Genomic DNA, 15,657 nt, shown 5'->3' on the forward strand with positions numbered 1-15,657 from the left:
AGGTCACAATCTGAATTTTGTCGATATGTAAAATTTAAAACCTCTTAATTAAGAGTCCATTTATTTCATAGTTCATTTTGGGAGACAGTGGACTTCATCTATATGTGTGGATGAAACAGTTTCTATCTATTTCCTCTCTTCCCCACTCAAAAAAGGTAGCATTAATTCTAGCCTTGTAGCATACATGATGATAATTTTGAAATGGGAAAGCATTTTATTGAGAATATTGAGAGAAAAAGATTATGGAGATTGGAATAAAGATAAGAACATGACCCATGTCAGTTGTCAATATGCAAGTCTTGAAAAGTTTCAGTTTCACTCCTAGATATATATAGGTAGTCACACTTAACATTTTATCTTCTCCATAGTCTCATGGTGGAAAAGAAATACCATAGTCAGTCTAGAGTGGACAAACATTAGACTGCATGTAATTGAAGATAGGTCTATGGCAACTCTACCTTGCTCTTTGCCAGAGTCTGCAGTTTTCATTATTCCTCAGGGATGCATTTGATTTTTAAAAGTCATTATTACATAGTAAATATGCCTTGAAAAATAAAAAAAATCAATGTTACTAAATGTCAAAATATGAAAATGATTTCTTTTAATATAATAATTGTTCAATCTTTGACCCAGTTTAGGATAAGATCTAAATATTTGCATATCCCTTATCAAAGAAGTTTTATGCACTGCAGAAAGCTTAGAAACCTAGGTCAAGCAGCCTTCTCCTAAAAGATTGAAATGCCTTCCTTTTCTATCTCATCTTTTGATCTATAAGCCACATACAATAGCTGCTACTCTTTTCTTATGAAAATATTGGCACAAAGTCCAAAAGTAAATGGTAATGAATTTTCCTGTGACTCCCTCCTACATGAATGCATTTGATTTATGCCCATAATTGCACTCCAATGTACACCCTACTCATTTCTCTTCATACTGCCAAAGATAATCCCTCCCCTCCCCAAAAAATCCGGGTACTCATTGCCTTAAAGTGCAAGTCAAATACAATATTCTGAGAAATATTGCACTACATCCAGATAATTTTCCCCCTAAAACAGGCTCCCTCGCTTGGTGAAGTCTGCGATTAAACAGCAGGAGAAAATTGTGAATTGCATGAGACAAATCAGAAGATGTATAATTATAAAGTCATAAACACAGAAGGATATATTGAAAGGGTCTGATAAGAAAGCTAATGCATTGTTTCTGTTTAATGTGTTTAATTGTATCAATGAGTGACATTTTGTGGAGTTTCCTATTTCCATACCTTAAACACATCACCAAAAAACATGTTACTGGTTAGCAAGCAGAAAATCAAATTAATGCTTTAGAAAGATTAGCAAGGAAGGCAAGATGATTACTAATCTGTTTTCTCACATTATGCTGAAAATATTTTTGCCAAGGTACATTGAATTTTAATGATTTCTATCCAACAGGTATGTGAATAATATCTCAATTAACCAGGTAGAGAAATCAAATGTAATGTTATTCTCAATCAGATCATCTTAGTACACATTTTGGAGCAAGTAGAAAGCACATACTTACCTTTAAGCAATTTTGGTAGTACTTAAGACCATAATTGCATACTTAACAGATTCTCATTGTAGGATTGGGATGAATGTTATTCAGATTTTTTCTATTAAAGGTGAAACCACACATAAATTAGTTTTCTAATTTTCTCACTCATTAAACCTCAACATAATTTTTAGTTAAAAAATAATAATTTGAAGAAAAATACACTTTCTCATGAGAAATATCAGAGGAATAGAAAATGTGTCTATGTTGGTGTCAATAAGTTTGTAAAAGATACTGGGAAATTCAGATTTAGAAGTCATCTTTATTTCAAATGAGGTTTTGAAATTTAACCTTCACCTCTGACTGAGTTGGTTACTTGTTGGTCATTATAAAGAAATACAATGTTTTCTCTTAGTTCAAGTGAAGCTATTTCTGTAGAAAATATACCCTGGGCTTTATTGTTATCTCATACCTTAAACTGCAAATCTCATCATGTATGATTATTTTAATATCTCTAATTTCGGGAGAAATTACGTGGGCATAGTTTTTTTTTTATCTTCATGTGGAAGCTCATATATTTGCATTCCTTTTTACTGTCATGAATATTAGTGTGTCTCACTTAAAAAAATTCAATACACCTATGTTTTATCCATTCCGTCAACTAAGGTAGTACTTTGCACCTCTTGTTGCATTTTCAAATTGTCCATTGCTACAGCCATCATGGTACTGAAAAGAAGCTGAAGATAGAGGTATACAAACTGGGTTCAAGTTCCAGCTCTAGCAATTTAGCTGATTTATTCTGAGGCATAATCTACCTTTCAGTGTTTTTGTAGATAAAGTACATAGTAAACCTTAAGAGCTTAGATAAAAATCAGTTCACACTGAAATAGACTTTGTATATACCTTTTCCATGCTACTAGACTGGAAGCTCCATAAGGACAGGCTGGTGACATATCTTTTGTACATCCCACAGACTCTAGAACATTACCTTACCTATAATAGATATTGAGTAAAGGAATAATAAAAAGATATCTGTGCAAAATAGATGGCTCAGGGTAATTTTGTTGCATCAAGAGCAGCTTACAAAATCACTTCAAGACTTATTTTTTAAAAGTATGTTGCCTACTGTATTGAAAAAAAAAATATATATATATATATATATTTCCTTTTATCTTATTGGTTCTAAGGCAGAAGAGTGGTAAGGGATAGGCTATGGGGGTTAAGTGATTTGCCCAGGATCACACAGCTAAGGAGTGTCTGAGTCCAAATTTGAACCCAGGACCTCCAATCTTGGGGCCTAGCTTTCAATTCACTAAAGCCATCCAGCTGTCTCCGAAAAAAAGTTTTAAAAATCAAATTTACATTCAACATTTTAAAAACTTATAAGGTGACCTGCCTATAATTTTAACTTTCTTGCTAATACAGCAACAATATCTGGATATTTGTAAGATTCTTTTAAAAGAGAGAAAAGATTATGAATATATTCTTAGAAGAAAATCAAATAGTAGAATATTGATGTTAACAAATATAAATTTTGAAGTTTCTTTATCATTCATATTATACCACTTAAATACAGTAAAGAAATCATCTAGTGTTTTATTTTTAATTCTGGATTTTTGAAATGTTAATATGTTTTTATAGTCATACATTTATATTTGTAATTGTCTATGGAATATATTTTTTGGCTTACAAGCAAAATCTAAAATGTTATTTTTGCAACATATCAATAAAATTATTTTAAATATAAGCATGTTCCATGCTAATTAAAATGATTGCATATGATATTCAGATCATTCAAGAGCTGAATACAATGTATTCTATGCTATGAATTCCTCCCACTTAATAATTCTGAAATAAGTTAGGCATTTTTGAGTAGGAGTATTTTCTGATTGGCTTCTACTTAATTATCTAATTGTTGCTGAATATATTAGACCATTTCTTCTATTTATTTTGTATTACAGTTTTGTTTTTAACAAATTTCTTATTTATTTTTATTTGCTACATTAAAGATCCCAGTTGTCTCCTTTCTTCCTTCCCCTCCTTATAATATAAAAGGCATCATTTGACAAAAACAATAATATCTCAACATTGGTGATAATTAATTCAGGGTATGACAGGATAGTTTTATAGTTTCTCAAAGTATAATCAAGAAGAAAAAGAGAACATAGTAGTGTCTTCCTACTGTGTAATTATTTTAGGAATCAACCTCATTTGGAATATGCTTTTACTTAGCTCTGACTTTTCTTCTATGAAATCTACTTTTGTTTTTTAAATATCTGAAGCAAATAATAAACATAGCAAGAAGAGAAATTTAAATGGACTAAAATTCCAATAACCTTGCCAGTGTCAATTTTTTTCAGACAAATAACTGATTTATCATGATGATTTATTAACTATAAATTCCTATAAAGATTTTAATTTAAAATTTTAAAATGCATTGTTAATACTATCAAATATATCAAATATAATTATGGTTTAACTTTTTTTTTAATTTTATGCTACCAAAAAGATTATTTCCACATTGTTGACTAAGACTTCCACAGACATAGATGGCATTCAAACCAGAAGTTGAGTATCATTTTGGTGAGGCCTATATGAGCTTTTTGAGAATCAGCCTTTATTAATAGAAACAGATGTGACAGCTCAAGTTTGTTAGCCACCCCCCACTCTGTCCATGGTCCTGATCGGTATCCATTTCCTGGAAAGTAAGATTTACTTTACTAAATTGTTCTATGGAATGATATCTACATTGAAGGAAGCAGGATGATCTGATTGAACATGCTTGGAGGGTACTAAGATGTCAGTTTGAGAGCCATGAAGTCCAAAGGCTGACTGATAACACCCCTGATACAGATTGACCTTAAATGGAAATACACGTTGGTCTGGCTTATACCTTAATCACAGGCATTTGCAGGCTCTAGACTGTGACTGATTCCTCCTGTAGGGATAATTTACTTCTCTATATGGCATAAGACAGATGATCTGCCCTGTATGTTCTTGTATTTAGCTATGCTCCACATAGTCAAAGGTCATTTCTCTGGAGGAAAATTCTGTTAAGCTCTTGCTTGACTTTGCTATTTGCAGAAACAGTTTGGATATTAGCATTCATCTGCTCATTTGGTTGCCCTCTTCTCTGACTCTGGCAAGACAAGTATCAAAACCATGACATTTCATTCTACTCTTGATGTCCTATTGCTTATCCAATGTGCAATGACATTTATCTCTTTCCAGAATGCTTTAGAGTTAAACACTTGCTGTATCAGAATTTATGAAGAACTGGTGACCTGTATGAGTTAACTAGACCCTTGAAAAAATGCGAAAAATTCATGAAGGCAGGTATAAATCAATGCCATTTTAAAACTCTCTAATGAAGACATATTCCCTATGATTATCTGAAAAGCTGACCCTATTCAAGCTTGAATCAACATACACATTGAGCAGTATATTTTTGTAGCCAGACAGCCTATTTGACCTTTCCTTGGCTAGGTTCAACTCCTCTTCATGATTTTTGAGACAAATCTGTCTAAGTGCTATATCATATGCACATCTGAAACTACTGCCTTGAGAGTATCCACTAGTCATAAAAGTTTAGCTGTCATCTTATTTACATATGGTGTTTCAAAAAGGAAGAATAAATAAATAATTTCCAGTACCTACTGATACCAAGGGCATCTACTAAAGGATGATAATAGAAGTCATTGACATTTACCACAAAAATAAAATCATAACTCTTAATGGAAATGAATATCCTCTTTGGACTTTTGAGAATTTGAAGGTCTCTGCCCTTTCTCCTCACCCCTTTCTATTGCAGAGTTTGATGGGTTCTCTGAACATATGCTAAAATCAGATTGCATACTTTGCATAAGAAATATCAAAAAGTCACAAATTACAAAGATTATTTTAATTATTTTCCTCATATTTCCTAAAACCATTCAATATAATGATATATATTATATCATTTTATAAAGAGAGTTCCAATTTTAAAAGTTCAAATAATCAATACCCTTAAATAAAGTTTATGTCATAGTTGAAAGCATTCTAGTTGGAAATTCAGAAAAAAAAACATTTGAACAGTCAGAAGATTTGGGCATGAGTCTTGGTTACATTATATTTTATCTTTGTGACTTTGTAGGAGACATTTAAACTAAATTTCAGTGTATTCTTATCAAAAGTAGAGATAATAGTATTTATATTGCAAAACTCATCATTGTTTTAGGCACAAAAAATAACTTATGTAAAGAACTCTAAACATTATACAGGACATCATAGTATAACAAAAAGAGCTTTGGACTAGAAGAGAATTGTATGTTGTTGGATCTGATGTTTTGCCATCCAATTGTCAAACCATGATCAAATCATTTAAATTCTTTCTGAACACCAATTATCCTGATATGTATGTGTTGACAGATAAAGATAATAATACTATCTCAATAGATATCATGGTATAATGGATAAAAAGGGGTAATCTCAGGCAGAAAGACCTTTGTTAAAGTCCCATATCTAACAATACTAGTCATAAGACCCTGGTCAAGTCATTTAAACATTCAGTATTCCCAGGCAATTCCCCAAGTATATAAAATTTCAGAACATTTGCTCTTTTGATTTGTACAAGTAGTTTTCTCATTGGGTATTATCTACCAATATAATCACAGTTCTCCACAACTACTGCTACTATTGCTGCTGCTACTACCACTACTACTACTATTACTACTACCACCACCACCACCATGACTACCACTACTACGATCTCATGAGATTGTTGTGAAGATAAAATTAGATAATATAAATTTGTAAAAAATAAAATACTGTATTACTATCAGCTAAAAATATTAAGTTTATACTATTAAAATCCTACTAAACTAAGACTACTTAAATTTTTCTTATACTTTAAATATATTATTTTCAAGTCTCTAGAGATATGGAAAATGTTAAAAATCTTACCTATTTTCCTATGAAATAGATTAAAAATTCAAATGAAATTAAAACTTTTTTAACCTAATAGAATGAAGAAACAAGCCACTCCAAATGACAATTCTGTATATTGCAGTATGGAAATTTAAAAAAAATTACCTCAAATCTCTGAGCCATTAAGAAATACTAGTAAATATAGTAAAGCAGCTATTCTCTTAACAGGATGTTAGGAAAATTAATAAGGGAGATTTGGATTACAAGTTTGATCTTAAATATATATTTAATGAATATGCAAAATTAGGGACTTTTATTAAGGATCTTGTCTTCAAATATTTTAAGTTATATTCTAAGCATGATGTTCCTGTTGAAATCATTAGGAGTTCCTTGCTAGACTCAGATTCTCCAATTAACCAAAAAAGAAAAGAAATTGTTCATGAGTAAAACAAGTCCTTTAATGAGAAAAATTAGTCATTATAGAAATTATGATAATGTTCCATATCAATTTTTTTAAATCCCTCATACCTTTTAACCAAATGATTACACCTACACATATTTTTACATTTGTTCCATAAGCATTATTGTTTTTGATTGATAATGTCAGAATTTTAGTCTCCTTTATTATCAGATACTAGTTTAAAATGTTTGTTGAAGAATTTAAATATCTTGTCTTAATCCTTCAGGTTCACAGGATTTAGAACTGAAAGGCACCCCAAAAAGCATCTTATCCAATAATTTTATTTTACAGATGAGTAATCACAGTTCACAGAGGTGAAGCAAGTTTTGCCCAGTATCATGAAGTTTATAAATGACAGATAAGAAACCCCTAATATAACACACTGTTCCTTTTTATATCGTATTAATTCTTTTAAAAAATAATAAACAAGAAAATTCTATAAAAGACAATATTGGTGTTTAGCAGTTATATAACAGTTATTTTTAGAATATTTTGAGTACCACTAATTTAATGAGTATTTATTCAGCAATTATTTTTGCATAGAAATGTATCTGGTATTTTGATACTGTACAGAAAAAAATAAATGAGATGATTTAATCAACAACATGAATTAAGCCAATGTATTTTAATATATTATCTCAATTATCTACATAATTGAACTCAGTTTAGATAGCGCATCTTCCATGAGATCTTTCCTGAGCCACCCTCCTTCCTCACCAAATCATAGTCTCTCCAATCCAGAAAATAACTTTATATTTATTTGGCATGTATTTTGTTAATATTTTGAATTCATGTTTCCATGATAGATTGCATGTTCCTTACAACAGGCAAAGTTTATTTTTTGTTTACTTATTTACCTCCAGTACCTGGAACAGCTCTTGGAACATAATAGACACTTAATAGCTGTTTGCCAATTGATTGGTTTAGGCTAAAGGGATTTAAAGTCTGAAATAATCAAAAAAATGACTGTCTTCTGACATACCTGCCCTGGAGGAACATATACCTTTAGCCTCTAAAATGAATGAAAATGAGATAATAATAGACATGGATGAGGACAAGTCTCAGAAAAGATAATGGTTATAACAAACAAAATTGACTATAAATACCTTTATTATTTGTTGGGTTGCATTAATAGCGTTTGTTAAGAAGGAAAGAAAAAAGGAAAAGGGGGAGAGAAGGAAGGAATGAAAAGAGGGAGGGACATAAGACTTCAAAACTTGCTTAAAGAGAAACAGTATGCTATAATATGGTATAATGGAAAGAGCACTGGGTTTAGAGTCTAAAGACCTAGGTCTAATCTTTATTCCTCTACTTATTCCCTTTGTGGCCTAGATCAAATCTCTTAACTGCTCTAGACCTCCATTTCTTCAACTGTAAAATGAAAAGTATGGAATGGATAATCTCTAAGATCTTTTTTCAGTTCTAAATCCATTGTCTTTATGAACTATGCTACTCTAGAGCAGTGTTTCACAAATTAAATCAAAATGTTTTACATCAAAATTTAAAACATTTAAAATCTCTTGGATGCTCTGCTTACCTTAATCCTAGAGTTGTGACGCTAGTAGCAACTCAGAGTTAGAATGCTGGAATGAGATAAAGGAGGGAAATAGGGAACAGGAGAAACAATATAGGAGAAAAATGATTAATCTATTTATTCATCTGTGGATATTGAGAAAAGAACTCGAATAATAAAAGTTCAGTAGGTTAGGGGTTTTTTTAAGTTCTTTGTATCAGAAATAAGGCAACTAGATGGTATAGAGAACTGGGAACCAGGAATCAAGAACTCATCTTCCTGAGTTCAAATCTGGCCTCAAACACTTACTAGCTGTGTGTACCTGGACAAGTCATTTCATCGTGGTTGCCTCAGTGGCCTCATATGTAAAATGAGCTGGAAAAGTTAATGGTAAATGACTCTAATACCTTTACAAAGAAAACCTGAATGGGATTGCAAAGAGATGGACAAGATCATAAAATGACTGAACAAGGACAAAATAACATCAGAGATTGGGAAATGGTGTCCTCAAGGGACATTTTAAATTAATTCTGAGTTATAGAAGTGTCACTTGATCTTGAGAAGTGTAGTGATGATTAAAATAGGGAATTATAAGCAAAATTGTCATCATAAAGTTTTGGATTTAGTTTGTTTGTTACAGATATTGATTTTATTGCTTCTATTTATTGAAAAATACTATCTGCGTATAATTCTTGTCATTAATTTATTAACATTTTCACCAATGAATGGCTCAAGTGAATGCATGATATATTGATTCAAGGTTATAATATTCCTTTTCCAATGACAATATTTTAGTTCCATTTCTTTATTTGTATTTTAAAGCAAAACTACTTTTGCTCAACCCTTTTACTGAGCTCTGCAAACTATTCTTTATTTTATAGAGTGCCTTGGGCTACTAATCATAGAAAAACTCTATAAGTGCATTTCATATTATATGATTCTTATGACCCCTAGTGAGTTGGAAACTGCCTTGGAGTAATAGACAAATGTAATTTTTAAAATAAACATGCATTGTTCTTCAAATTACAGGTATCTATCTTCTTAATAGACTCTACAAGCCAGAAGAAAACTAACTTTGGAATCACCTGTGTTCTTGAAGATAGGTCTAGTTAGTTTCCTTTATTTTACCTCTATTGAATATTCTTTTGACCCAGCTTGGTTCTCATTTTTATAGAATTTTCAGGTGAACACATTTTAGATAACTTATTTTACTAAATACAACCTATTAGGATACTTGCAGAAGGATTTAGAGACCACACAAAGCAGGGGTTTCTTTTAAATTAATCAAAAAGATTAATGTTTCTGAAGAGAGTCTTAAGAGATGATGTTACAATCTCACACAAAATCACAGAAGAAAATTAGAAGTCTCCATTTCTAAGGAATAAAAATACTCTGCAGTGACTTCATTTGACTTTTGCTGCCTTAGCAGGAAGAAAATAAAAATGTTATCTTTGGTTTTGGAGCTGGCTGCTCATGAAATGTTTTTCCTCCCTGTGTTATTTTAGAGACAGCTATTGTAGCTGTATGCACTTTTCCTTCCTGGACTTCACATGCTATTTTTTTTTCAGTTCTCATGTCCTAGCCATATTATCTAGTTTATAGAGATGAGTGTATTTTCCATGTCTTTGTACGGAACTTTATGTTCTCTGAGGTCAGGAACTGGGTCTTATCTCTTCCTGTGGGACTGTCTAAATTTCATCCAGTGCCTAGCTACTCTACATACACTAGGCTTTCTGAAACATATGATCCCCAAAGAACTCATTACTACTACTTAGTACATAACAGGCTTTGTGAACCAAATGTTTAATCAAGTCTCTGGAACATGCCTGACATATGGTGTTTGTTTCAAAGATCTCCTCTCCTCTCCTCTCCTCTCCTCTCCTCTCCTCTCCTCTCCTCTCCTCTCCTCTCCTCTCCTCTCCTCTCCTCTCCTCTCCTCTCCTCTCCTCTCCTCTCCTCTCCTCTCCTCTCCTCTCCTCTCCTCTCCTCTCCTCTCCTCTCCTCTCCTCTCCTCTCCTCTCCTCTCCTCTCCTCTCCTCTCCTCTCCTCTCCTCTCCTCTCCTCTCCTCTCCTCTCCTCTCCTCTCCTCTCCTCTCCTCTCCTCTCCTCTCCTCTCCTCTCCTCTCCTCTCCTCTCCTCTCCTCTCCTCTCCTCTCCTCTCCTCTCCTCTCCTCTCCTCTCCTCTCCTCTCCTCTCCTCTCCTCTCCTCTCCTGTCCTGTCCTCTCCTCTCCTCTCCTCTCCTCTTTAAACTGGATCTATCTTCCACTGCTTCTCTCTACTTTAAGAAATTATACAGTTCATCAATTATCTTTCCTCAAAGGATTTTATAGACAACTTTATTTTTTAGCCTGGTGACATCTTTGACTGAGTCCCTAACCAGCCCTAATATCATTATCTATTCTTTCAACTCTAACTTTTATCTATCCATTCATCCATTTATTCAGTAAACACTAACTTATTTCAATTAAGAACCGACTGTGTGCAAAATATAGTGTGCTAATTCATAGGCATGATAAATATTTTAGATTAAACTCAGACTCCGATCTCATGAAGCTTATAATCTAGGAGGGAAATACAACACAAACACAATTAACTACATTACATAATACTGAATGATAAGGTCATTAAAGAAGCATACAATGTGATTCATGGGAAAGGAGGTTTATTACCAATAGAAAGTGACAGAAAATCTCATTAAAATTGGCATTTATCATCATAGTATTACATATAAAGAGTTTGAAGGGACTTTAAAGGTCATTTAGACCAAACTTCTCATTTTACAAATTGGGAAATAGATGTTAAGTAACTTGCCAAAGGTCACACAACCAATAAGTGTCTAACTGGGAGTCAAATACAAATCTCCTTGACTCCAAATCTATCCAGGACATCATGCTAAGTTTCATAGTCTGTGCTCTGAAAGATGGATAGTAATACAGTAAACAGAAAAAAAAATGGTACAAGTGTCAAACAGTGTGATCAAAGAGCTTGGAATGAACTGAGTATGTATATTAATTCTAAGATTCAAAGTAATGGTTTTTAGAAAAGAAAATGATTGGTTTGGGAGACATGAGGGTGAAGGAAGTATGATAAAGACACAAGCTTTGAACTTAGGTTACCATGTGCCATGGACATAAACAGTGAATTTTGGAAGTCAGTTTGGAGGGGAAAAAACAATTTCATAGATGACTAAGCTTAAGTTTCTCTTGGATGGAATGGTTAATTATGGCATTTACTTATATTGCTTTCATCACAAAAGTTATTTAATAGTCTATAGTTTACATTTATATAGTACTTTATATAATGTATAAAGCATTTCCCTCACAAGCCTACTCAAGAGTTATTATCTCCATCTCATAGTCAAAGGAAATGAAGTTCATAAAGTAACCTTCTTAAAACCACAGAGTCAGTAGGGAGCAAGAGGAGGAGTCAAACCCAATATTTGATTTTTTTATGTTGTTATATTTAATTAGTTGGGTTTTGTTTTGGAGGCTGTGTTTATTTTATTAATTTATTAATTTATTAATAAACACTCCAAAATTAACAGAAAATTATATAATATAATATTATTTGAATATGTATAGATTTCAAAACACTATTTTTTCCTAATTAAAACTGGATATATTCCATTCTGTTTAATTCTAAATTCCTCTTCATAGTAGTATCCTTAATAAGTTAAGTAGTTAAAAGTCTAATAACAACATAAAGGTGATGAACTTTTCTTACAAATAGAATTTGAAGACAAAGATTATTTCATTCTTGTCTTTCATTTCCATCACCCAGTATAATATCTTAAACATAATAGATGCTTAATAGTGTTTATTGAATTGAACCATTGAATTGAAAAGGTTTTAGGCTAATGCCATGAAATCATTCTTCCATTAATATTTATGATTTATCAGTTAGGCATATTGGACTCTTTGAAGTTCATTAAACAAAACAACAGTTAAATATATGTCGATTTTATTTTCTTGAAGAAAAATATCGATGGTTTTGGCATGAACTCCAGTTAAAGACAAATCAAATAGTACAACTTTTGATTTAAAAAAAAATACCTATCTTGGACTTCTTTTAAAATTCTTCTTTGTTTATTTTTAGCTCAGAATAATTAAAGCTTGAAGTTAGTACATGCGAAGTCTTTTTTTCTATTCTGACTTTTCATTTTCTTACTAATTCATATTTAAACCAAAAGAGAAAAATCTCTTTCCATGATTAGTATTGTATTCATTCAGTTTCCTAAAGGATAGACCATTAGAGACAAAGGTTTAAATTTTTTATATTAGAGTTCAGGCCAGGTCTATCCAACTCATATTATATGCAAAATGTGTTCCAGGCACAGGGGATATTACATTATTCTAATGGATATATTATTTCATGGATATTCTTTCCACTGATCTAGATTGCAAACCTTCCAAGTCTACCTATTTTGTGTAGCTCTCATCCAAGTCCTCCCTTAAGTTTATATAACGGGAGGCTGTTCTATGTGAAAGTGGTGCTACACAGTCCCAAAAGGAAAATGGAAATACCATATAATTTGTCAACAAGAATTGGTATTACCTCAATTTCATGAAAACCAGTCTTAGAAGTTAAGAGTATTACCTTCAAATCAATAGTCTGTAGATACTCTATACAAATCTTGTTTAATGTCCCCAGTGAAACTCTTGAAAGCTCTTTCCATAATATGAGTAGTACCATGAACAATACAGTTTTATTTTGTCAGAATCTGTTGTAAAGCATAACTTCCCATTATTAAAAATTTGTAATCAGCCTTTAATTGGTCATGTTCTTAATTTTATGGTTACTTAGCCTTTGATTGTTGTGTAGCTATTGAATGCTTCCTGATTTCATCACTGCCCAGGAGTTCTCTATCCAGATACTACATTGTTATATTACCGGTGCTCTAATGTTTTTCAGGGATGCAATTTCAAATGAAATGTTTTTTCTCTTCAGGATTTAGATATCTTTAAAATCTTTGCCTGTTTTCTAGGTGTAAAATGATCTGCAAGGTCACTAAACAAAACATGGAACCACAAGCCATGACAGGACACCCACAGAGAATGCAAGCAGGTCATGCCTGATGCATTCCCAAACTGTGTAAATTTGATTTGTGACAATGGTAGTTAATTATTTTGAACAATGAATCTACTCAATCTGCCTGGTTCACTGAGGAAGATGGAAAGTATTAAACAAGGACTTTGATAAGATTTGAATGTGCCTTTGAGAGGGAGTAATTAGTTTGATGCATGCTTTAATCAAGTCTGCTTGTGTCCTTTACAAGATTATACTTCTCTGCACAGAATAGGTTTTCTTCAACAAATTTAATTTCTAATTCCTCTAATAACACTGGATTTTTATTCACTTAATAATTATTGAGTGTGACCACTGTAGTAAGTTACACTTGTGGTTGCCCTAGATTTAGAAATATGAGTCATTGTGACAAATTATAAGACAGCATTTAGCTACATGGAGCTCATAAGGAATGATATAAATCCCTGTGTGCTCTGTCCGTAAACATTAGCTGTGATGAAAGACCCCATGTAGTTGACAAACAGCAGGCATCAATCCATTCCCAAGCTATCCTAGAAAAGGAACATTCAGAAAGTTTTCAAATTTTGGAAAGTTTTTGACAATATATTTAATGATTACCAAGTTGTATGATTTTAGAAGAATTTAATTCTTCACGATGAAAGCAGTTGGCTCCAAGTCAAAGAGGTTTTTGTTTTTATCTTTAGTTGAGATTTTTGTCCCAACACCTTTGAAGTAGTTCTTCATGTTGTCCTTATAATATACCTAAGTAAAAATTGTCTTTTATAAATGTATATTTTGAAAAACTGAATCCATAGAAAACCCCTTTTTTAATCAGTGAGCCAATAAAAATTCTGAGCTTAATGATATTTTATTAGTCAGCACAGGTGCAGATTTCATTTGGGCCCAAGAAACTAAGGGAGAAAGTACATGCTACTTCATAGCTTTCTGGAGACATCAATAAAGAAATGCATTAAAAACAACCATATACAAATTATTTAAATTTATTTTAGGTTTATGTCTTAAGTTGATCAGGGAAAAGGAAAAGAACCTATATGTTCTAAAATATTTATAGCAGCTGTCTTTGTGGTGGCAAAGAAGCAGAAATAGAAAGGATTCACATCAATCGGGGAATGGCTAAACAAGGTATAACATAGGATTGTGATGAAATATTCCTGTGCCATAAGAAATGATGAGCAATTTTGAAATTTTGGAAAATTTTGGAAAGTGCTGGAAAGGCCTACATGAAATTATGAAAAGCAAGATGGGCAAGAGAAATATTTCTTTAAGAAATGATGAGTATGTCTGCCACCAAAGAAAGAATTGATAAATAGAAATAAGTAAGAAATAGTTATTGATACATATGTATATAATTTTGTCAAATTATGTTGCTCTGCTGGGGGGAAGAGAGGAAAGGAGGGTTTTAACTGAGTATTTTAATGGAACGAACAAATAAATTTAAAATTAAAAAAGACACATCAAGAACATCCAAATGGGAGTATTCGAGCAAAAAATGTTGAGATACATTCATAATATGTTCTTGGGCATTTAAGTTGCCATAGAGTTCACTTTTTAAAACTTGTTTTGTTTATTCTCTGCCTACATATAGGGTCTCCCAAACCACTTAAGTTCTATTCATTATTGGTGGCTAAATGACAAGTGTTCAATTATGTAAAGCATTATCACTTCCCCATCATGATGAAGCATCATTGGACGAGGCCTCTAGCAGAGGGGCCAATAAATTACACAAATCAAATGCCATCTTGGTGTTTTGGACTTCCAATATATTTTGGATCCTAACTGTGGCTTCCAGTACATTTAAAAATTCTCCAGTCTTCTTTTCATCTACAAATTTGATGATAGTGTGTTTTTTTTTACTTCATTTAGAAAAACAAATGTTGAACAGAAGTCTAAAGATTAAACTTTGTAGCAAAATGAGAAACCTTCATGTTATTCAATAGTAATCAATTAAACCACCATTCGAGTTCCACATTTTAAACCAATAATCAATCTACCCGAGTCAATCATGCAATAAATATTGTGTCTACAATGTTCCAGACTTTTTGCTCAGTTCTGGGAATGCAAAAAAGAAGCAAAAGGCAATTCCTTCCCTCAGGAACTTACAATCAAATGGGAGAGACAACACATAAGCAGATACATACTAGGAAAGCTATATACAGGATAAGTAGGAAGTAACAAAGAGAAGGCTCTAAAATTAAGATGTACTGTGGGAGCTTCCAGTAGAAG

General features: G+C 32.3%; 1 protein-coding gene across 23 annotated transcripts in view; it reads left to right on the top strand.

Moving 5' to 3' along the window:
• RALYL (RALY RNA binding protein like) overlaps positions 1-15,657 on the top strand; it is an 838,442-nt gene that overhangs the window by 605,673 nt on the left and 217,112 nt on the right. The window lies entirely within an intron of this gene.

The sequence above is a fragment of the Monodelphis domestica genome, chromosome 3 (assembly GCF_027887165.1).
Source record: "Monodelphis domestica isolate mMonDom1 chromosome 3, mMonDom1.pri, whole genome shotgun sequence".
Taxonomy (NCBI): domain Eukaryota; kingdom Metazoa; phylum Chordata; class Mammalia; order Didelphimorphia; family Didelphidae; genus Monodelphis; species Monodelphis domestica.